Source organism: Mobula birostris, chromosome 25 (genome assembly GCF_030028105.1).
Source record: "Mobula birostris isolate sMobBir1 chromosome 25, sMobBir1.hap1, whole genome shotgun sequence".
Taxonomy (NCBI): domain Eukaryota; kingdom Metazoa; phylum Chordata; class Chondrichthyes; order Myliobatiformes; family Myliobatidae; genus Mobula; species Mobula birostris.
The window spans coordinates 30243605-30266952 of record NC_092394.1 but is presented as its reverse complement, the minus strand read 5'-3'; the positions used below and the strand labels follow the sequence as shown (position 1 = coordinate 30266952).

General features: G+C 41.5%; 1 protein-coding gene across 1 annotated transcript in view; it reads right to left on the bottom strand.

The window, feature by feature from the left end:
• The window catches only part of LOC140187869 (double C2-like domain-containing protein beta), a 290217-nt gene that overhangs the window by 19997 nt on the left and 246872 nt on the right, over positions 1–23348 (bottom strand). The window lies entirely within an intron of this gene.

The window sequence follows — 23348 nt, the reverse complement described above, 5'->3', positions numbered from 1 at the left end:
AAGACTAATACCAAGACTGACATGCTGAAAAACAGGATCTCTCACTGCCACATTTTTACATGCTGTCTCATTTAATTTTAAGGGGAAATTATTTGCAAAGGGAATCTATGGACTAACTGGAAACTCTGCAAAGTCCATGATTTTCCATCCAGGTCTTCCATCCTCATGATGTACTGATGAATAGACACCATGCTCAGTAGTATCGATTGACGCCTTACACTTGCCAGGATAGCATTTCTGGGATTTTGGAAGACATATATTTAGCTCACAGATGGTGAAAGCTTTCACACTTGTAACGCTTACTTTGCTGTCTCTAAAAGGAACCTTCAGAATGGTTCAGAGACCATGAATTCCTTTGCTATGTATAGCCCTCACAGAGATCCTTCGTAGTATATTCATCTGCTCTGGTGGTATTCCATCCTCCCCCAACTACTGCCCCAACCCTCCTAACTCTCACAATCCTCTTCTCACCTCTTCTTCAGACATTGTTGCACTGTTTGACAACAGTCCCCCACCACCTGCCCCTCCAACCAATAAAATGAGAACTTGAACTTCTGAACAACTTCACAGCCTGAACCTTCACATGGCTATTTCATTGACCTCCCTCAGGTACCTCACTGTCCCCTCATGACCATACAGCTGGAAAATGTATACTTTTTAAATAAAGGTCATCTCAGTGGACCAGCTACCATTATAGACAGGATGCCGCTTCTGAGTATCTTCATTTAACCTGTTTCTGACAGATGCAAGGTTCATTGTCCACCATGCTTTCTCTCCTGTCCTTCCTCTCGCTTATCACCATTATTTTTCTCTCATTCCCATCTGCTAGTGAATCAGCAAATGAGAGTAGGCCAGAAACTGCTGGAAAAAGGTTATCAAAACATATTAAAAAAGCAGGGCTTGGAATCAGCAGAGGCAACATTTAACTAAGGTTACTTCTACATCATGGAGTAAAGATGAAAATATATCACACACTCATGGTTCATGCTGAAGGTAGCAATTTGCTGTAGCAGGGGAAGAAGCAATTCAGTTTGGACGGGTTTCTAATGAAAGAGAACTTACTAAAAATGCTCATTTCAAAGTTGAAAATTCACCAAAAGAAAGGCAAAGTTCAGTTCACCATTGGTCCAAATTCCACAAAAATAAACAAGAAAAACATGCTTTTCATAAGTATTGGCAAAATAATAAAAAACATTACATCCTTAGTCCAGGTATGGGTCAAACAGCCAATTTCCAAAGATGCATTGGGAGCGAATGTTCTTGCAGGATTTGTGACACCAATAAGCCCTAGTAAAAGTGACACCATTGGGACTTAAGGGGCTGCCTTCCACTGGCTATTGGCTAGAGTTTTACCTTGCACAAAAGATGTGGGTGGTTGGAGGTAAATCACAGCACTAGAACACCATTACATAGTCCTTGAGGGGTCTATCTCGGGTCCATCTCATCTGCATCATATACGCTTCCATTATATTAGCAGTTGGGATTATTGTGCATGTCTGTACATTGCTCAGTTCTATTTGGAACTCATCAGGGAATGAAGCAGGACGCAGGATGAAGCATTAAGCAGTTAAATAATAAAATACATCCATCAAGACCGCATTCAGACATTAAGAGGCAAGTAACATTCATGTCACACAAACGACAGGCAATGACCATTTCCAATAAGAGAATCCTACTTCCTACCTTTTACATTGTCACATTATCAACATCGAGCCTCCCACAATCAACATCACGGGGGTCAGTCACCACTAATGAAAAACTTAAACAGAGCAGTTACACAGAAACCATGCATCTTAGAAAAGCTCAGAAGCCGAATGTAGTGTGACTCACCTTTGCATTTCCAACTTGTGTGGTAGGTTACAATGAAATACTGCCTGCACAAGGCACCACCAATCAAGAAACTTGGTTGCACCAAATCCACTATCCTTAACTTCCACCAACATAAACCTACAATGGCTGTAGCGCATGCCACTTCCAAAAGGCAGCATAGTTAGTCACCTAGGGTAGTCTGATAGCAACTCTCAAACTGAAGACGTTAACCACCACGTGGGACAAGTGCGAGTCTAGATCGCCTTCTGAATTACATAATATCCTGGAAGCACATCAACACTTCTGCACCATTGCAGAGTTGCTAGATAATGAATCATGGAACTTCCTGCCAACAATACCACCATCTCAGAGCAAATAGTGTCACCCTGCAATGGGCTGGGTTGATCAGACCCAAACCAAACAATTCAAGTATCTAGGAGATGTGGTAATAAGCACACAAGCACAACAAAGTAACTTGCCTAATTTATTATCATAAAATAGAAAGCACAAATAAACCAAATTAAATACTACGAAGTAGGTTACAAAGATTTCAGGGCTTACAACTTGTACTCTCCACTTGATTGTTGCTGTCCTCAGGGTACTTGATTATGGCTGTTGTCACGGGAAATTCCGAATCGTGAAATCACCCTGGGTCTGTCCAAGGCACCAATCACGATCCCTTGGTCTCAGTGAAGTCCCAAGAACCCAGTGAAGGGCACTCCAATAAACAGAGAGTTCCACAAGCATAGAGATACACACAGAAACAGATTAATTCTTTGATCTTTTGTTCTCACACCATTAAGTCAACATGGTTTCTTGAGGCCAAGGAAGACTCCAGCTGCCATCAGCAAACGTTAGACATTAACAATGCTACAGTGTTTGACTTGTATAGACACTTCAACACCTGAGCATAAAAAAAACGAATTGTGCAAACAATAACATTCAGACACGAAGCCCAGAGCAGCTGCAGCAGGCTCCGTTCCTCATACAGCGGGGCAAATCACTGTGAAGCTCGCAAACACAAAGCCTGGATCAGCCGGAGCAGGACACAACCTCGGCCTCAATGCCCCAGAGAGCAGTGCAAATGTCGCAGAGCAGCAAACAGAACTGGCCTGACCCTTGCCTCCAGTCCCAACACCCTGCCTTTTCAGTCCAACTGGCCTGGCAGTTAAATTGTCCAAACACTGGGTTATCCCCTGCACTAGGAACCAGGCCCCGCCATGATGATACGCTCTGGGTCTGGACCCCACTGCCACATTCTGGCCGGTACCCGACCAGTCCAAGTCGGCCTGCTGCCTGGATTGATCCAACCTTGTCTCGGTTTAGGTGGACGGGCACTGAAACTTCCTCGCTTCATCTCCGTCTCCGACATCATCTTGAACATGCCTTGACCTTGCTCTGACTTTGCATCGTACCCGCTGTCTCGACCCTCGAGTCAGCCTTCCCTTCATGTGCCTCCTCATTGTATGCAGTGACAGTTTACCACAGAAATAGTGTATTAAGTATTTAGTTGTATTTCTTGCTTTATGAACTACCAGTTAGGCTGTCACCCATCTTCAGTAGCACCATCAAAAATGTATCACTTGGAGCTGCTCTGACTTTCATGCAATATTTTTCAAAATTTAATAAACAACACACCCTCATCCTGTTAAATAATAAAATAACATGTGCAACCATCTTTTCAAAATGCAGTTGATGAGAATAGCACGTTAATGGAGGCAACAACAAAAATCTGTAGTCAATCACAAAAATCCTTCAGTGTTAATGCAAAAACTCTATAATCCAGCATTAACGTGCACAGTTATTGGAGAGAACGCCTGAATATTGAGAGGGATGAGCTCATTTAATAAATCCATTTCCAAACAAAGAGGAGGCTTTGAAAAGAACATTCCTCACTTGAAAAAAACACAAGGATAAAGCGGGGACATGAGCTGCAATATCAGCAAAGGTCACAGAGTGATTATGAGGGAACATATTTGTTAATAATGCAGAAAACACTATCAGTAGAGTGTAAAGTTGGCAAGGGTATGGCAACTATTATATGATTTACATTTTGCGCAGGATTTTGGGATTGGGATCATGAAGCAGCAGAAGTTTCAATGAGTGAAATCAATCCGTCTCAATTTCCTACTACTCTTAAACTATGAAGTCAAAACTGTCACGTTCCGGTGCCTGTGAGTGGAGTTCAAGCTGAATTTAACATTCAGAATCACGGCATGTGTCGTGAAATTTGTTAACTTAGCAGCAGCAGCAGTTCAATGCTATACATAACATAGAAAAAAACAAAATAAGTAAATCAATTACAGTATACATATATCAAATAGATTAAAAATCGCGCAAAAACAGAAATAATACATATTAAAAAAGTGAAATAGCGTCCAAGGGTTCAACGTCCATATAGGAGTCGGATGGAGCATTAGAGTGTATATTCCGATGAATCCCACTGGCCTGACGGTATGCCACAGAAGTGGCAGCAGTCTGCCACACCTTAAATGGAAGCCATGATTGAATTGCTTACAAGAAACTTAGTACGTTATTTATTATTTAGATTGGTGAAGGCAGAACAGCTGGCATCTACCATAACTATTGATGTTACAATTGGCATCATACGTCTATGCACTCTGATTACACATATACATTCTTGCATGGACAGTTCAATATAAACGTGTACCTGCATCAGCAAAACATGTTACCCTCCCAACCACTGAACTTGAGAACCAAATGGAGATCCAATCACATTCAATAACCTATTGAAAATACTGTGGTCACCACATTTATACAGCACCTTTTAAAAAAAAGGAAGGATTCCAAGGCACTTTCACCACACCAGTATCAAACAAAAGTTGAAGCTTTAAGGAAATATTAAAGGGATGATAACTAAAAGCATGGTCAAAGAGAGAGATTTTAAGAACCATCTTAAAAAGGAGGGAAGACAGTGAGAGAGGGAAGAGGCTTGGGAAAATTCTGGCACCTTGATAACCAGGCAGGGTGATTAGATTCGGGAATTATCAAGAGTTCAGAATTGGAAGTGTGAGATATGTCAATAGTTGTAGAGTTAGAGGAGACTTTAGAAATACTGTAAATGGGAAAGTCACTAAATACAGGGAGTGGAGAGTGGACAGGTGCTGTCAGTTAAGCACACAGATTTTTGAGCTTGGACATGCTAAGATTTATGGGGAATAAAATGTAGGTTGATAGATTGTTGTTCATTTTTGTGCTTTGTGGTGCATCGGGTGGCATTTTTGCCATTTCCATGGCATTTGACTGTTTTTTATGAGTCCGAGTTGCTAGCTTGACACTCAACCCAGTACGGATGGAAAGCGTGCATGGAGCCAGCTGGATTCGAACTCATTATCATTCGCCTTGAAGTCAGGTCTATTCAACCACTGGCTGGCTGGTCAATTAGGTGCATAGGCCTTATTGAGTCAGGAAGCAAAAAAAAAAAGGTTTCAGCAATAAATACGATAAGGAAGGAGCAGAATCTGATAAATTTTGAGAAATGAAAATGACCATAAGACCATAGAATATGGGAGCAGAATTAGGCTATTTGGCCCATCGAGTCTGCTCTATCGTTTCATCACAGCTGATCCTTTCCCCTCTCAGCCCTAATCTCCTGCCTTCTCCCCGTATCCCTTCACGCACTGACAAATCAAGACTCAATCACCCTCTGCCTTAAATATACATAAAGACTTGGCCTCCTCAGCCACTCATGGCAAAGAATTTCACCGATTCACCAACCTCTGGCTAAAGAAATGCCTCATCTCCATTCTAAATGGATGTCCCTCTGTTCTGAGACTGTCCCCTCTGGTCTTAAACTCCTCCACCATAGGAACTACCCTCTCCAAATCTACTCTGTTGAGGTCTTTCAACATTCAATAGGTTTCAATGAGATTCCCCCTTCAGTCTTTTGATTTCCAGTGAGTACATGCCAGAGCTATCAAACGCTCCTCATACGATAAGCTTTTCAATCCCGGAACCATTTCGTGAATCTCCTTTGAACCCTCTCCAATACCAGCACAAAACTGCTCACTATACTCTAAATGAGGCCTCACCAGTGCCTTATTAAAGCCTTAATATTACATCCTTGCTTTTATATTCTAATCCTCTCAAAATGAATGCTAACATCACATTTGCTTTCCTCACTAACTCAACCTGCAAATTAACCTTTAGGGAATCCTGCAGGAGGACTTCCAGGTCTCTTTGCACCTCAGATATTTAAATTTTCTCTCCATTTAGAAAATAATCTATGCTTTTATTTCTTCTACCAAAGGGCATGACCATACCATACACTATCATAACGTTACTCTTTTTACATGCCTTTTTTTATCTCCCATTGTAATTTATATCCCAAATCCTGGTTACTGTTTGGAGGCTCTATACAACTCCCATCAGGGTCTTATTACTCTTGCAGTTTCTTCATTCTACCCACAAGAGTTGTATATCTTCCCATCCTATCTCACATCTTTCTAAGGATTTGATTTTTCTTTTTTAAACCAACAGACCCATCCTACCCCCTCTGTCAACCTGCCTGTCCTATTGATAGAATGTATATCCTTGGATGTTAAGCTCCCAACTAGGATCGTCTTTAAGCCACGACTCAGTGATGCCCAGAGTGTCGTACCTGCCATTCTCTAACTGCACTACAAAATCATCTGCCTTGTTCCATATATTGTGTGCATTCAAATATAGCACCTTCAGTCCTGGATTCATCACCCTTTTCGATTTTGCCCCCATGTCAACTTATTCCACTGTCTGCAATTTTTCCCTATCATCTGCTTGCCCTTCCTGACAGTCTCACTACACTTTGCATCTACTTATATACCAATTGTCCCATCTTCAGCCCTATCACTCTGCTTCCCGTCCCTCTGCTAAATTATTTTAAACTCTCCCCAACAGCTCTAGCAAACCTGCCCGGAAGGATATTAGTCTCCCGAGTTCAGATGCAAGTCAACCTCTTTGTACACATCCCAATGATCCAGAAATCTTACACATTGTCCCCTACAGCAATTCCTCAGCCATATATTCATCTGCCAAATCATGCTATTCTTATCCTCACAGGCAGAAATCCAGAGATTACTACACTTGAAGTCCTGCTTTTCAGCTTTCTATCCAATTCCCAGTGTTCGCTCTTCAGGACCTCATCCCTTTTCCTACCTATGTCATCAGTCCCTATATGTGCTACAACTTCCGGCTATTCAGTTTCATTTGGAGATTCATTTGTAATGAGTCCTCTTCATGCGGCTACATGGTTGCCTCTTTTTGTTTGCCAATAACATATCTACTTTCCCTGTAGCTGCAAGTCTATTCTTGATTCTATTGCTTTTATGTAGTACCACTTCAATGTACTGATGTGATGAAATGATCCTTGTGAATGGCATGCAAAGTGGTTTTTCACTGTGCTTTGTACATGTGGTGATAATAAACCAATTTATGGGTTCTCTCTGTTTGTTGCCCATATGCTGCTATTCCACACCATGGTCAGAAATTATAATACCATAATCTCTTGTAGCCTGATAACAAATCTACCTCATCCTTGACTGACTCAGAAATACTAACTGTTTATCTTATGTCTTGTAATGGATGTGCAGAAACTTCCTGCAACCATACAAAAAAAAACATGATCTTTGATTTCTGTCACTGGCTCTTGTTCCCCAGTAACTGTCTGAAATGATGGGAAACTTGGTGTCATATTTGATCATGAGGTGAACTTGGACAGACTTTGTCACTAGATCAGTGGAATGAGTTGCTGTGTAACAGGGGTCAAAATCAAAAAGGGTATCATACAGGAATGAAGGTGTCATATTTGAAAGCAGGCGGTATATGAAATAAGGCAGACGATTTTCTAGAGCAGTTAGAGATGGGCAGATATGACGTTGTGGGCATCACTGAGTCATGGCTAAGAGAAGATAATCATTGGAAGCTTAACTTACAAGGGTACACATTGTATTGAAAGGACAGGCAGGTAGTCAGAGGGAGGGGTGGTTCTGCTGGTAAAAGAAATAAAATTCTTAGAAAGAGGTAACATAGGATCGGAAGGTGTAGATTGTTGTGGGTCAAGCTAAGGAACTGCAAAGATGAAAAGACCCTGATGGGAATTATTTACAGACCTTCAAACAGTAGCAAACACGTGGTCCACAAATTACCCCAGATAGAAACCGCATGTCAAAAGGGCAATGTTATGATAGTCATAGGGGATTTCAATACGCAAGTAGATTAGGGAAAATCAGGTTGGTGCTGCATCCCGAGACAGAATTTGTAAAATACCAATGAGATGTTTTTTTTTAAAAAAAAGAGTAGCTCGTGGTTGAGCCCACTAGGGAAAATGCAATTCTGGATTGGGTGTTGAACCAGATTTTATTAGGGACCTTAAGGTAACAGAACCCCAAGGAGATGGTGATCATAATATGATAGAATTCATTCTGCATTTGAGAGGGAAAAGCTAAAATCAGATGTATCAGCCTTACAGTGGAGTAAGGGGATTACAGAGGCATGAGAGAGGAGCTGGCTAAAGTTTATTGGAAGCGAGACAGTTCCAAGAATGATGGCAAGACAGCAATGGCTGGAGTTTTTGGAGGCAATTCACAAGACACGGTATAGATACATCTTAAAGATGAAGCAGTATTCTAATAGGATATTCTAAAGAGGATGAGGCAACCGTAGCTGACAAGGGAAGTCAAAAACAGCATTGAAGCAAAGAAGAGGGCATATAATACAGCAAAAATTATTGGGAAGTTAGAGGATTGGAAAGCTTTTAATAAAACCAACAAAAGGCAACTGAAAAAGCAATGAGGGAAAATATGAAGGTATGAAGGTAAACTAACCAATAATATAAAAGAGGATAACAAAAGTATTTTCAGATATATAAAGGAAAAAAAGAGAGGAGTGGATATCGGACCACTTGAAAGCTATGATAAAGAGGTTGGAATTGGGGGGGGGGACAACAAAGGAATGGCAGATGAACTTAATAAGTATTGTGTCCGTCTTCATCGTGGAAGACTCCAGCAGTATGCCAGAAATGTGAGAATGCCAGGGTGCAGAAATGAGTGTAGTTGGAATCACTAATGATAACGGCTTGAGAAGCTGAAAGCTCTGAAGGTAGGTAGGCCACCTGGATCAGATGGATTTTAAAATTTGGATCAGGGTTTTGAAATAGGGCAGCTGAAGAGATTGTGGAGGCATCAACAGTGATTGTTCAAGAATCGCTAGATTCTGGCAGGGTTCCGGAGGACTGCAAAATTGCAAATGTCACTCTACTCATTAAAATAGTAGGAGGCAAAAGAAAAGAACTTATAGGCCAGTTAGCCTGACTTCAGTGGTTGGTAAGATGTTGGAATCCATTATTAAGGATGAGGTTTCAGGGTACTTGGAGGTACAAGATAAAATAAGCCAAAGTCAGCTTGATGTCCTGAAGGGAAATCTTGCCTGATAAAGCTGTTGGAATTCTTTGAGGAAATTACAGGCAGGATAGACAAAGGAGAGTTAGTGGATGTTGTTTACTGGGATTTTCAGAAGGCCTTTGACAAGGCATCGTACATGAGGGTGCTTAACAAGATTGGAGCCCATAGTATGGCAGGAAAGATACTACCATCGATAAAAAAAATTGGGTGACTATCAGGAGGCAAAGAGTGGAACTAAAGGGAGCCTTTTCTGGTTGGCTGTCAGTGACTAGTTATGTTCTGTACAGGTCAGTATTGGGACTACTTCTTTTCATGTTGTATGTCAATGATTTGGTTGATGGAATTGATGACTTTGTGGCCAAATTTGGAGATGATACAAAGATAGGTGGAGGGGCAAGTAGAGTTGAGGAAGCAGAGAGTCTGCAGAAGGATTTGGAAAGAATAGGAGAATGAGCAAAGAAGTGGTAGTATAGTGTAGGGAAGTGTATGGTCATGCACTTTGGTCAAAAGAATAAAAGCATAGAATATTTTCTAAATGAGAAGACAATTCAGAAATCCAAAGAAACTTTGGAGTCTTTGTGCAGGATTCCCTAAACTTGCGGGTTAAATTGGTCGTAAGGAAGGCAAGTGTAATGTTAGCATTCATTTTGAAAGGACTAGAATATAAAAGCAAGGACGAGGATGTAATGCTGAGGCTTCTTTATAAGGCACCGGTCAGACCGCACTTGGAGTATTGTGATCAGTTGTGGGCTACTTATCTTAGGAAAGATGTGCTAGCATTGGAAAGGATCCAGAGCAAGTTCATAATAATGGTTCTGGGATTGAAAGGGTTAACATGTGAGGAGCGTTTGTTGGCTCTGGACCTGAATTCACTGCAGTTTCAAAGAATGGCAGGGGGAGACCTAACAAATATTGAAATTCCTGGATAGAGTAGATATGGAGAGGATATTTTCTATAGTGGGAGAGTCTAGACCCAGAGGGCTCAGACTTAGAATAGAGGGATAGCCAATTAGAACAGAAATGAGGTGAAATTTCTTTGAGTCTGTGGAATTCATCGCCACATACAGCTGTGGAGGCTAAGTCATTGGGTATATTTGAAACAGAGATTGGTAGGCTCTTGATTAGTAAGGGCATCAAAGGTTACAGGGAGAAAGCAGGATGAAGCTGAGAGGGATAATAGATCAGCCATGATGGACTGGTGGAGTAGACTCGATGGGCCAAAAGGCTAAATTCTGCTCCCATGTCCATAAGACAATAAGGATAGATAGCAGTGGATCCAGCTGAAGGAGAGTAAATACAAGATAACAATGTGGTCAACTGCACCAAAAACTGCTACCCAAAAAAGAACATACACTAGCAAAGATACAAAGTGTAAGGATAAGCAAGATTAGGGTCAGTCAATGACACCTGCATTAAATTGATTTTTTTTACCCTCAGCTTTCACTTGCTTGTTTTTAAATATAATTTTTGGACCAGTAAAGCACCTCCCAGCATCTAACTTGTACCAGTCATTTGCAAACATTTTCTCACAAAATTCTACCCACTCTGAGTTTAAAAAAATATAGTAGATGTTCAATCATATAACATCAATAGTTCTAAGCCTTTTGTTATTTTTGATTTAGAATTGTCCCGAGGGCCATCTGTTTGAAGTTTTATATTTTATCCAATAAATGGAAACCTTGGGTAATCTCTTCAGCTCAGAGTTTGCTCTGCTAACAGAATACAGAGCCCACATGTTGCTATAGAAACCAATGCCTGCCTCTCCACAGTGATAATGTGCTTCTTCTCCCTCCTTTGGAACTAGAGTCTCTCAGGCAAAATAACGTCAATATCTCTTTCAAAGTAATTAAGGTAGCTGAAGTATCTTTATGTGATATGCTACAATGAAATGCTGATTTTGTTAAACATAACCTAGCCTCGACTTTGCTGAACATAATGCAGAAGGCAGAAAGAAAATTTTATGATAGCACAATATGTGGGCAGGATTTGCAGATCCAACTACTCTGAACTGAAAAATCAGCTGAAAGGTTAGCTGAGGAAAAATAAGCTCAAGCTTTGATCCTGAAGAAGAGCGAGTGGCTGGAAAGTTCTGGAATAAATTCTTTCCCAAATCTACTTGGGGATGCATCTTAATTATGAATAGTTTTGTATACAGTTTTACCATCACTGCCGTTTCCCCATCTCTTTTGCTGTTAGAAGACCACCAAATGCTAAAGATCAAAGAACATTCCACTAGGTTAACTCAGTAAATGCCTCACAGTGAAAACGATTCCTTTATTAATTCTAATCCTGAAGTGTCTGCTAAACAGCGATAAACACCCATTCTTACTTGGAGTTCAGCTCACCCCATCAAACTCGAATTCAGTTATGCTTGCGACTAAAACAGCAAACAGACAAATGTTGCTATCAGGCAAAATGATTTTTGCTGACACATTCTGTGCATTTGACGACAGGCTCCGGAAGTTACTCTAGCACCATTCCAATTTAGTCAGCTCCTACACTCCATGTAACACGCTGAACACGCATACTCAAGAAGTATCTTTCATCTGCCACAGTATTGTGTCCCACTCGATAATGGGACAGCTCTCTCATCAGATCACCCTGCGTGGTTCAATCGCCATACTAAATGGATAGTTTCAGAACATCTTGAACTACTCAAAGCTAGCTGTGCCAGGTGGCCAGTGCCAGACTTGAATTTCTCCACGAATCTGAAGCCTCAGCACACATCCACTCTTCTGTCATCAGGCCAAGAGGTATGACTGTGGAATGGAATATTGGAGCACCGAGTGATGTAACTAACAAAAGGAGAGCTAGCTGAGGGGCAGGGGAAGGGGGAGTGGAGCAGCTTTGAATAAGTAATACAACTGTTCCCACAACCAAAAGGTCTGCAGTTCCATCACATCACAAATGACAACAGGTAGCTAAACAATTAATGGAAGGAAAAAGGTCTATATCCCAGACATATCTTTATCTTGAGGCCAGCCTCCTGAAAATTCTGCACATCTTTTGACAGCTTGCTGCTATCAAAGGCCTTCGAACTATCAAGAGCCTGTTCCAACAAACTTCGTTAATTTAAAAGTACTCTTCTTGGAAAAAAATAATTAAAAGTTTGTTAAAATGCTAGAATTTAGAACCTATAAATGGATAGGAAAGGTTTAGAGGGATAAGGACAAACACAAGAGACCAGCTCAGTTAGGTGACTTAATCAGCATGGACGAGTTGGGCCAATATTCCCATTTCTGTGTTGTGTAGCAACACGACTCTCAGACCCAAATTAAAAAGAAGAAAATTATTTCTTTGCTCAGCATTTCTGGTTCTATTCAAATACATGGAGTCACAATTTTCATTCCAGCTATCCCAGGAATAAAGCTGAGGAACTCATCAGTGCATCCCATGGCAGAGTAAGAGGCAAGATACAGTTGCATCTGTCCTCCAGTCTTTCTCTGACATACATGCTTCAATGCCCAGGCACAAGTGACGGAGACAAACTGAGAAGTGTGTGGTGTATAACTAGCAGTTTTCTACAGAACCACTGGGTAAAACTGAGTATGATCTAGCCATTATATAAAGCCTCCATTGTTATTAAATACTGTACCTATGCTTAAATGTATAGGCTGAAACAGTCAAATACGTGGCTCTGTGTCAGTGATCAAAATGTGCCATTCTCTTTCAAGTGCCCACTAAGCTGTGTTTTTATCCCCTGCAAACATAATTCTCACTCAAATGCCATTTCTGTTTCCAGTGAATCAACTGTGAGGAACTTTTTGCAGGACGTTATTAGAACTGGATATGAGTGAGCAGCTGCTTAAATGCCACTCAAACGGCACCATTACGATGCAGCTAAAATAATAAGGGCTAATTCACAATTTTCATTAACTATGAATCAGGATGATGAATTTTACATTATATCCTACATCCAAGTAGGCTTAGTTTTCCTGCTGACATTTGAATTACCTCACAGCAAAATAACACATGCTATCACATTTGCGCGAGGAGGAACAGATTAAGAGCTAATAATTGCAGCAAAGGTCAACAAACATGAGGTTCGATATGTAAATGGATAAGCCACAACAGAAATGTCATTAGGATTTTTCTTGTCTTTTTTCTTTACATCACAACTTGGCTTTGAGTCATAATTGCACATCAATGAACTCAGCTGATGCTAGAATGTGATGCGACTCATTGGGAAATTTCAAAAGGCAACAAGAGAGCAATATTTTGCTCATCCCTTACTGTAGGAAATGACTCATTAGAATTTACAATTACAAGGTATGCTGTTTCGAACATAACATTAAAATGCATAGCATGTTCTATTTTTAAGTGACTTATGTTTCAACTTATTATTTCAATCTGATTTTTATTAACTATGGTGCTTTTTTCCAGTACAGAGGAAGTATCATTTTCTGGAGAGTTTAGAAAATTACTTCTGTTATTTCAGAGTTTCCTGCTGTTCCAAAGGACAAGAAAAAAAAAGAAAAATAATCAAGTGAGACAACTTGAGGACTTATCACAAAAGCCATTTATCATAACATATAATGCTTTTTGCATTCATTTCATGCGCTCAGTTGCCGGACTGTGTACAATAGGTAACAGGAGTGAAGTATCAGGCTTCTGATCGGATTACACTCCGAAATTATTATGTAAAGGTTGCGGTACAAATATCTCAACATATTCAGATGTCATATTAAAATTCAGACTTTTGCCCTACTGAGCTTTGCAAATTTGGCTGGATGTACATTTCTGCTGACGGGTGGCATGTGGTGAACCTCCTGGGCTACCCTGAGGCAAATCTGTCAGGGCTGAACTCGGTCCTCTTTTAAACCAGATGACACTGCCATTTACATCTAAATGCTATGTAAAAAAAAAAAAAAATGCTTGTGTTTATTGTAAACATTGTGAGTTAGCATCCTGGCTTACATTCTACCTATTTCGAAATGAGATCTTGATGCACTTTCCCATTAATGCTAAATTTATTGCACTGGTTTTAGAAAAGTGTTTTGCTAAATGAAAATTAAAGTGTTTAATAGTTTCAGAATGTTCAGAAGTACAGCAATTACGTATCATGAGATGCTTGGTTATGAGACAGCTCAATATTTACATTCTGAATATGAAACTGTTAGATTAAAAAAAGCAGACAATCACATGAATTTGCTTGCTGTCAATAGGAATGCAGAAAGCAGCACATTCCAATAACAAACACAAGAGTAGGTTGCTTGCACCTTTAAGCATAGAAAACCTACAGCACAATACAGGCCCTTCGGCCCACAATACTGTGCCAAACATGTACTTACTTTAGAAATTACCTTGGGTTACCCATCGCCCTCTGTTTTTCTAAGCGCCATTCACCTATCCAGGAGTCTCTTAAAAGACCCTGTTGTTGTCCGTCTCCACCACTGTCACTGGCAGCCCATTCCACGCACTCAGCACTCTCTGCGTAAATATCTTATCCAACATCTCCTCTGTACCTACTTCCAAGCACCTTAAAACTGCGCCCTCTCATTTTAGCCATAAACTGCGCCTTCTTGTGTTAGCCATAAACTGTGCCCTCTCATGTTAGCCATTTCTACCATTTATTAAGCATGTTCTACCCTTTATTAAAAGTTAGTTGATCTGATTACTAACCCCACACCCATCTATCCTAACCTTTGACCCTTTAGCTTAACAAGAATCTGACGATCTCTTCCCTAAGAATATTCAGAGGCTCTGCTTTCACCACCTTCAAAGGAAGAGTACTTCAAAGATTCACAACTTCCAGAGAGTAAATGATTTACCTCATCCCCATTTTGAATGGTGGGGCCCTGATCAGAATCATGCTCAATATCATTGGTATATGTCATGGAATTTGTTAGCTTAGCAGCGGCAGTGTAATGCAATGCATGATTATATAGAAAAAGTAGTAAAAAGTATATTTCTGTATTTAAATAGATAAATTAAAGATAGTGCAACAACAGAAATAATATAAAGAAGTGAGGGTTCAATGTCCATTTAGGAATCGGATGGCAGAGGGGCAGGCAGAAGCGGTTCCTGAATTGCTGAGTGTGTGCCTTCAGGTTTCTCTTCCCTGATGGTAATAGTGAGAAGAGGACATGTGTCCTTAATAATGGACGCCACCTTCCCGAGGCACGCCTCCTTAAAGATGTCTTGGATACTATGGAGGCGAGTACCCAAGGATGGAGCTGACCAATTTTACTACTCCCTGTAGCTTCTTTCGAACCTGTGTAATAGCTCACCTTCCATACCAGACGGTGATGCAGCCTTTCAGAATGCTCTCCACAGTACATCTGTAGAAGTTTGAGTGTGTTCAGTGACAAACTAAATCTCCTCAAACTCCTAATGAAATACAGTCACTGTCTAGCTACCATGATATGTTGGGACCAGGTTAGATCCTAAGAGATCTTGACACCCAGCAACTTGAAATTTTTCACTTCTGATCCCTCTGAGGATTGGTTCATGTTCCCTTGCCTTACCCTTCCTCAAGTCCGCAATCAGATCTTTGGTCTCAATGACATTGCATGCAAGGTTGTTGCTACAACAGCACTCCACTGGTTGGTATATCTCGCTCCTGTATGCCCTGTCGTCACCATCTGAGATTCTACCAACAATGGTTGTATCATCAGCAAATTTATAGATGGCATTTGAGCTATGCCTAACCACAGGGTCAAGGGTATAGAGAGAGTAGAGCAATGGGCTGAGTACACATCCCTGAGGTGCCCCAGTGTAGATTGCCAACGAGAAGATATTATTACCAATCTGCACAGATTGTGGTCCTCCTGTTAGGAAGTTGAAGATCCAATTGCAGAGGGAGGTATAGAGAGCCAGGTTCTGCAGCTCATCAATCAATACCGTGGGAATGATTGTGTTAAACGCTGAGCTATAGTCAATGAACAGCAGCCCGACATACGTATTTGTATTGTCCTGGTGACTTAGTAGTTATTGATTCCCATGAAAGAGAAAACTTGCTTTCCACATCCTTCCTGTGAGGACTTCTCAGTATCTTGTAATCAAGTCCCTGGAAAATCTTCTGAATCTAATTGATATAGGCCTAACCTGTACAAATTTTCCCCATGAGACAACCTACCATTTCCAGGTTTCACTCTACTTAACCATCCCTGACCTGCCTCCAGAGCCTTCCTTAAGTGACGAGACCATACTGCACACAGTTCTCCAGACGTCACATCAATGCCACGAACTGTGCAACTGAATCATAACCTCCTCTACTTTTGTGTTAAATTCCCCAGCAATAAACAGACATTTTATTTACATTCCTAATTACTTGTATATTAGATTAATGTGAATCATGCAATATGACTCCCAGATCCCTCTGTATCTCATAGCTCTATAATCTCTCAACATTTAGATAACTTGCTTCTTTATTTTTCTTGCCAGAGTGGGTAAAACCCATTTTCTCATCTGACCGTTGAGTGTAGAATGTTCTGCAGCTAGGAAAATGAAAAGAGAGAATGTTCTGTTCTCCCAGGCATGCTACCAAGTCAATTTGGACATCAAGGTCTAGGGTGCTGGCCTTCAGCATCGACAATGATTCTAGTACGGCAGCTACAGCCACAAAAGAATTCCAGTAGGTCTCCGCATTCTCCTGTTCATTCTCAAACGTTTTGTCTCCCCCCCAGTCAGTTTATATTAAAAAGAGAGAAGTGGAAGACAATTAATTAGCCAAAATCTGTACGGAGTAAAAAGAGGTGAGGAGACTTGTGCTGTGATATCATGAACACTCACCATCATCAGATCCTTCAGATTCAGATCAATTTATCATGTGTACATTGAAACAGAGTGAAATGCATCACTTGTGTTAACAACCAAGGATGTGCTAAGGGGATCCTGCAAGTATCACCACACATTCTGGCACCAACATAGTATGTTCAGCAGGACAAAGTGTTCCCACCCTCTCACCCTCCAACCCCAGCACAGGACACCCTCCGGGTTTCCCGGTCCTTGCCCTGGACTTGTGGACTCACAGACATTAGACCTTTAACCTCCAGTCCCTAGTCTGGATTCACAGACATCTGGTCTCCAACCTCCTGTCCCCATCTGGGATTCACAGACATCAGGCCACCGACTTCCTGAACTTTCCATTCACTTCACACCAACAACACTTCACCTTCTTCCAATCCTACTGGCACACTCTCTTTAACTATTGCTATTTCATCCTCTTACCTTCTGTAAATCCAATGATCAAGTGCTCTTCAGGTGGAAGGCCTTGGCTAATCTTTAAATTCCGTTGGCAGGATTGCATCCCCTGGTACAGCAGGCATAGCCGTGCCTCTGAGGTTAACACATGAATATCTACCCCTCAAATCTCTCAAAGCATGACGGAAGTACAAATAGTTGTGCCATTGAACTAAGAAGGGACCCCCAGCAAACACGTCAAAAGTTAGAGCTCCAGGATCATCTGAAGAATGTTATGAAGAAGTAATTCAAGACAAACCAAGAATACATTTTTCTTATACCATAGCTTTAAAACATGTGAATAGCTTTACATCTAAACAAGAGTACTCTTAATCTGACTTTCATCTTTTAATTAAAGATGCCTGAGCCATTCAGACATGTACTGTATTTCTATCTTTCTTCCTGTGAAATATACCAATTTTCCTAAAGAGTTACAATTGGCCCAGAAGGTCTTAATATCCAGCATGGTGGCTTTGGTGGTATCCATTTCCAATAAAATTCTCCAATGGCAAGAGTGGATTTCAGCTGAGAACAGCCCATGGGCACATTTTTGATAGTGTTTTCATCATAAATAATTTAGTAGCTGTTAATCCAAAAAAAAACCCACATCTGTCACTTCAAATAAATGAGCCCAATTTATGTCCAAAGGGGTTCATATGCCATTTATCAACTGTTGTGGAATACAAATTAGTATTGGCAAGTATAAGGCCCGGAGGCATACCATGAACTATAGAGTGTTTGAAAACACAAAAGGAATAAAGGATCATTTGCTGTGCCATCATTTTATGAAAACAATGTTTGTCTATACAAATACTGTTAATGCGTACTCAGTAATCATTTTTGCTAATTTCTCTAGTATCTATGAGCACTATCTGAACTTGAAACCTGGGAATGTGTTGATCTCACTAAATGGAACAGAAATATTTCTAGAACGCATCTCATTCCTTTCCCTGCCCAGTAGGTGTTGAAACTGAAAGGACGCTAGCCTGTCAGCCTTGAAAGCCGTCAGCAGGTAGCCGTCCTGGATGACTGCAGGCAGCAATTGGCAGTCATCAGGAAGGCTATCTGCTGCCCTGATGCAGTGTTTTGACTTGAAACACTGACAATTCCTTTCTCCCCGCCGAGTTCCTCCAACAGGCTGTTTGGTGCTGGCAGTCAAGAAGGCTGCTTAGAGCACAAGCGTTTCAGAGGTGGAACGTCGAGCTGGAGAGGTTGGCCGTGGGAAGGTTTGAAAGTGGTCCATTGCACAGCAAAAAGAATCAATTTACTCAGAAAATGTCGCATTTAAACATGGAGAAAACAACCTTGCCCCTATCTCAATGATTTTGGTCTTCAGATAAGAAGGTAATAAGAGTGATGCAGCAATGAAACAGGCTCACAGACTGCACACTGACAATCGAAGGTTCAATTTAATGTCAGAGAAATGTACACAGTACACATCCTGAAATGCTTTCTCTTCGTGAAACAGCCACCTAAGCAGAGAAGTGCCCCAAAGAATAAACTACAGTTAAACGCAAGAACCCCAAAGTCCCCCCCCCCCCCCCGCAAGCTCTCCCCTCCCGCGCTTATGCGGCAGCAAGGCAACAATCCCCCTGCCCCCGGCAAAAAAAAAAGTGCACCTGCTACCGAGCCCAAGCACTTCTTACACTAACCCTATCTGAACCCATTGCATTTGCCCTGCATTTCCATCAGCTCTCCAAGAGTCCACCACTGATCTACACACCATCTATAGAGGCTAATTATCTAACCTTGACTTGAGGGGGGAATCCAGTACGCCCACAGGAAGCCCAAGATATCATGGTATCTCCTCACAGTCAGATTGAACCCAGATTGCTGGAGACGAGACAGTGGCTGTGCCACTGTGCTGATAGTGGAGGATAGTCACATTCAGGCTTGTCAATCTCAGCCGTGACAGTGTGGTCACACGAGTTTCCCCAACCGTCTTCACTCTGGCTAGCCTATGCGTAATCTTAGGACAAACGGAGGGGGGGGTCTGTGGAAAGGTTTGTAAAGAGCCCAAAGGGATAAGAGAATCATCCCAGCAGTTTCAAAGAGATTGCATGACACTTTTGAGAGGTTATGACAACAATTCATAGGCCAGGGGAAGTTTCAGGGACTCAGAAAGGTCACAAGATTGATACGATGGTAGATTTATGTGGAATGTGGGAAGGGAGAAGGGAACATCAGGATTTACCTCATCGATCTCAAAGCTTGAATTTTGTTTCAGTTGCAAAGTCTGAACTCATGTCATTAATTACAAATTGATGGCTAATTTTGATGTGGCCTTGTTTGATTACAAAGATGCAGTTGTCTAGTCAAAAAGTATGATATTCTCAGTAGGTGGGACAACATTTGGAATTTCTCCCATCCTCTGTGGCTCTCTCCTGCCTCTTCTGAGACGATGCTCAAACCAGCCAGAGCCCTCATGACTGGGACACGCCACTGTGCAGATAACAAGATTGATTTAAGGCAGCCATCCTACAGAATTTGCAGAATCTACCATCAGAGGGGCCTCTACCATCCCAGGCCATTCTCTCATCTCACTGCTGCCATCCGGAGAGAGAGAGATTTAGGAGCCTCGGGACCGACCCCACCAGGTTCGGGGACAGTTACCCCTCAACTATCAGGCTCTTGAACCAGAGGGGATAACTTCACTCAGTGTCACTCGCCCCATCACTGAACTGTTTCTGCAACCTGTGGGCCCACTTTCAGAGGCTCTCCATCTCATGTTCTCAATATTTATTGCTTATTTATTATTATTCTTTTTTTCTTTCATTTTGTATTTGCAGTTTGTTATTACCAACTAATCACTTGTAGTACCAGAGGAACCAACACATTGGACCACTGCTACACCACCAAGAGGGCTTACCCTGCTATCTTTGGAAAGTCTCATCACCTGAGTATAGGCAGAGACTGAAGACTGCAGCACCAGTTGTGAGGACCAAGAAGATATGGACAAGGGAGGTGCAGGAGCACTAACAGAGCTGCTTTGAATCGGTGTACTGGACTGAATTCAGGGATTCATCTTTCAGTCTGGCCCCACAGGTATCACCGACTTCATTAAAACTTACGTGGATGAATGTGTGCCTATGAGAACTTAGTGTACATACCCAAATCAAAAGCTGTGGATGAACTAGGAGGTCTACGCCTGCTGAGGGCTAGATCTGTGGCATTCAAGCCTGGTGACCCAGGTTTGTAGAAGAAAACAAGGTATGACTTGTGGAGTGCTACTTCAAGAGCTAAGGAACAATTCTGAGTGAGGTCGGGGTTGACATCAGATGCACATCAACTCTGGAAGGATTTGCACGATATTACTTCCTACAAAATGAAACCCAACGTCATTAAAGGCAGCAATGCTTCACTCCCAGATGAGTTGAATGCTTTTCATGCTCTTTTTGAATGGAGAAAAAAAATTACAGCTGTGCAAATCCCTGCAGCACCCAGTGACCCTGTGATCTGTGTCTTGGAGGCCGATTCAGGCCGTCTTTCAGAAGGGTGAAGCAAGGCCTGGCAAGGCTCTGAAAACCTGTGCCAACCATCTTGCTGGAGTGTTCAAAGACATTTTCAATCTGTTATTGCTACGGTCAGAAGTTCCCGCCTGCTTCAAAAGGGCAACAATTATACCAGTGCCCAAGAGCAGGGTGAGCTGCCTTAATGACAATCATCCAGTAGCACACACATCTACGGTGATGAAGTGTTTTGAGAGGTTAGAATCAACTCCTGCCTCAGCAAGGGTCTGGACCCACTGCCATTTGCCTATCACTACAATAGGTCTACAGTGGATCTCATTGGCTCTCCATGCGGCCTTGGGTCACCTGGACAATACTAATACCTTTGTCGGGATGCTGTCTATTGACTACACCTCAGCATTTAACACCATCATTCCTACAGTCCTAATCAAAAAGCTCCAGAACCTGGGCCTCTGTGCCATCCTCTGCAACTGGATCCTCAACTTCCTAACTGGAAGACCCCAATCTGTGTAGATTGGAAATAACATCTCCACCTGCTGACAATCAACACTGGGGCATCTCAGGGGTGTGTGCTTAGCCCACCACTCTACTCTCTCTACACACATGACTGTGTGGCTAGGCACAGCTCAAATGCCATCTATAAATTTGCTGATGATACAACAATTGTGGGCAGAATCTCAGATGGAGATGAGAGGGCGTACAGGGGTGAGATATACCAACAAGTGGAGTGGTGTCACAGCAACAACCTTGCACTCAATGTCGATAAGATCAAAGAGCTGACTAGCAGCTTCAGAAAGGGTAAGATGACACACCAGTCCTCATAGAGGGATCAGAAGTGGAGAGAGTGAATAATTTCAAGTTCCTGGGTGTTAGTATCTCTGAGGACCTAACCTGGTCCCAACATATCAATACAGCTATAAGGAAGACAAGACAGTGGCTATATTTCATCAGAAGTTTGAGACGACTTGTTATGCTAGCTAAAACACTCAAGTTTCTACAGATGCACCGTGGAGACCATTCTAACAGGCTGCATCACCATCTAGCTTGGGGAAGAGAGGGGGGGTCTACTGCATAGGATTGAAGCCAGCAGCAGAGAGTTGTAAAATTAGTCAGCTCCATCATAGGCACAAGCCTCTGTAGTATCCAAGACAACTTCAGGGAGTGGTGCCTCAGAAAGGCAGAGTGTCCCTCATAAACAATACCCACCACCCAGGGCATGCCTTATTCTCATTGTTACCGTCAGGAAGGAGGTACAGGAGCCTGAAGACACACACTCAGCAATTCTGGAACAGCTTCTTCCCCACTGCCATCAGATTTCCGAATGAACACTGAACCCATGAACACTACCTCACTACTCATTTAACTATTTTAATATATATTTTTCTATATTATCATGTATTACATTGCTGCTGCGAAGTTAATAAATTTCACAAAATATGCTGGTGATATTAAACCTGATTCTGATTTTGTTGTCTTTTGCATATTGGTTGTTTGTCTATGCTGTTGGATGCAGTCTTTCAATTGAATCTATTGTGTTACTTTACTTACTGTGAATTCTTGCAATAATGAATCTTCAGGGTTGTATAGTGACATACATGTACTTTGATAACAAATTTACTTCGAACTTTGAACTAACCATTTAGTTTACCATGCTAATCCACTGCCTAGAATTTAAGAACAGCAAAGAAACAATATCATGGCTAATAATTGATTGCATTGATCTCAAATAAATTCATTTGACAACGATAGCGAAATTGCTTGGATTGCGCAAAAAACTAGTTAAAGACTCATGTCATCAAAGCCAAACTGACTGCACATCTTGTCATGGAAAAACTGAATCAGAGACAGCAAAATTCAGCCAATGCTGCTGGCCCTCATAAATTTCTTCTCTGAATGTGTATAAGGAGTGAGAAGAACCTACTGTTGTCCTATCCCTCTAACAGACATGGATAAAGTAAAAATTCTTACATATTTCTAAGTTTTTGCCTCCTCAGAGAGTTACATTTTCTGATGCAAAGTTGAATCATTATGAAAGAATGGATGCTTATGTATGTTGTTAGAAGCAAACAGGAGCACAGCATGTGTTCACGTAAAAGGAAACATCTCTAAGGTTAATGTAACAGCAGTACTTAATGACAGTCTCATTAAAGCACCAAATGCGTCTGTACCAGTGTGACATTTCATCTGAAAGTGAATTTTGCTGCAAATATATTAATTCAAAACTAGACTAAGAAGGCAGCAAGTTATTTGAGCTATTTGAGATGGCTGCCCGTTTTAAACGAAGGTCTGGGGAATCGCTGGCCGAATGGTTATGCCGCTTGTGGGATGATGGAGGTACTAGTATAACCTTTTATCCTGAAGGACTAGCAAGGCTAGGGTCTTCAACCTTGAATTCTCGTATTAATATTGATATTCTCGTATTTGGAGCATTGTGCAGAAGGGGGAAAAGTTTAAAGGGAACATTAGAGGGGGCTTCTTCACACAGAGA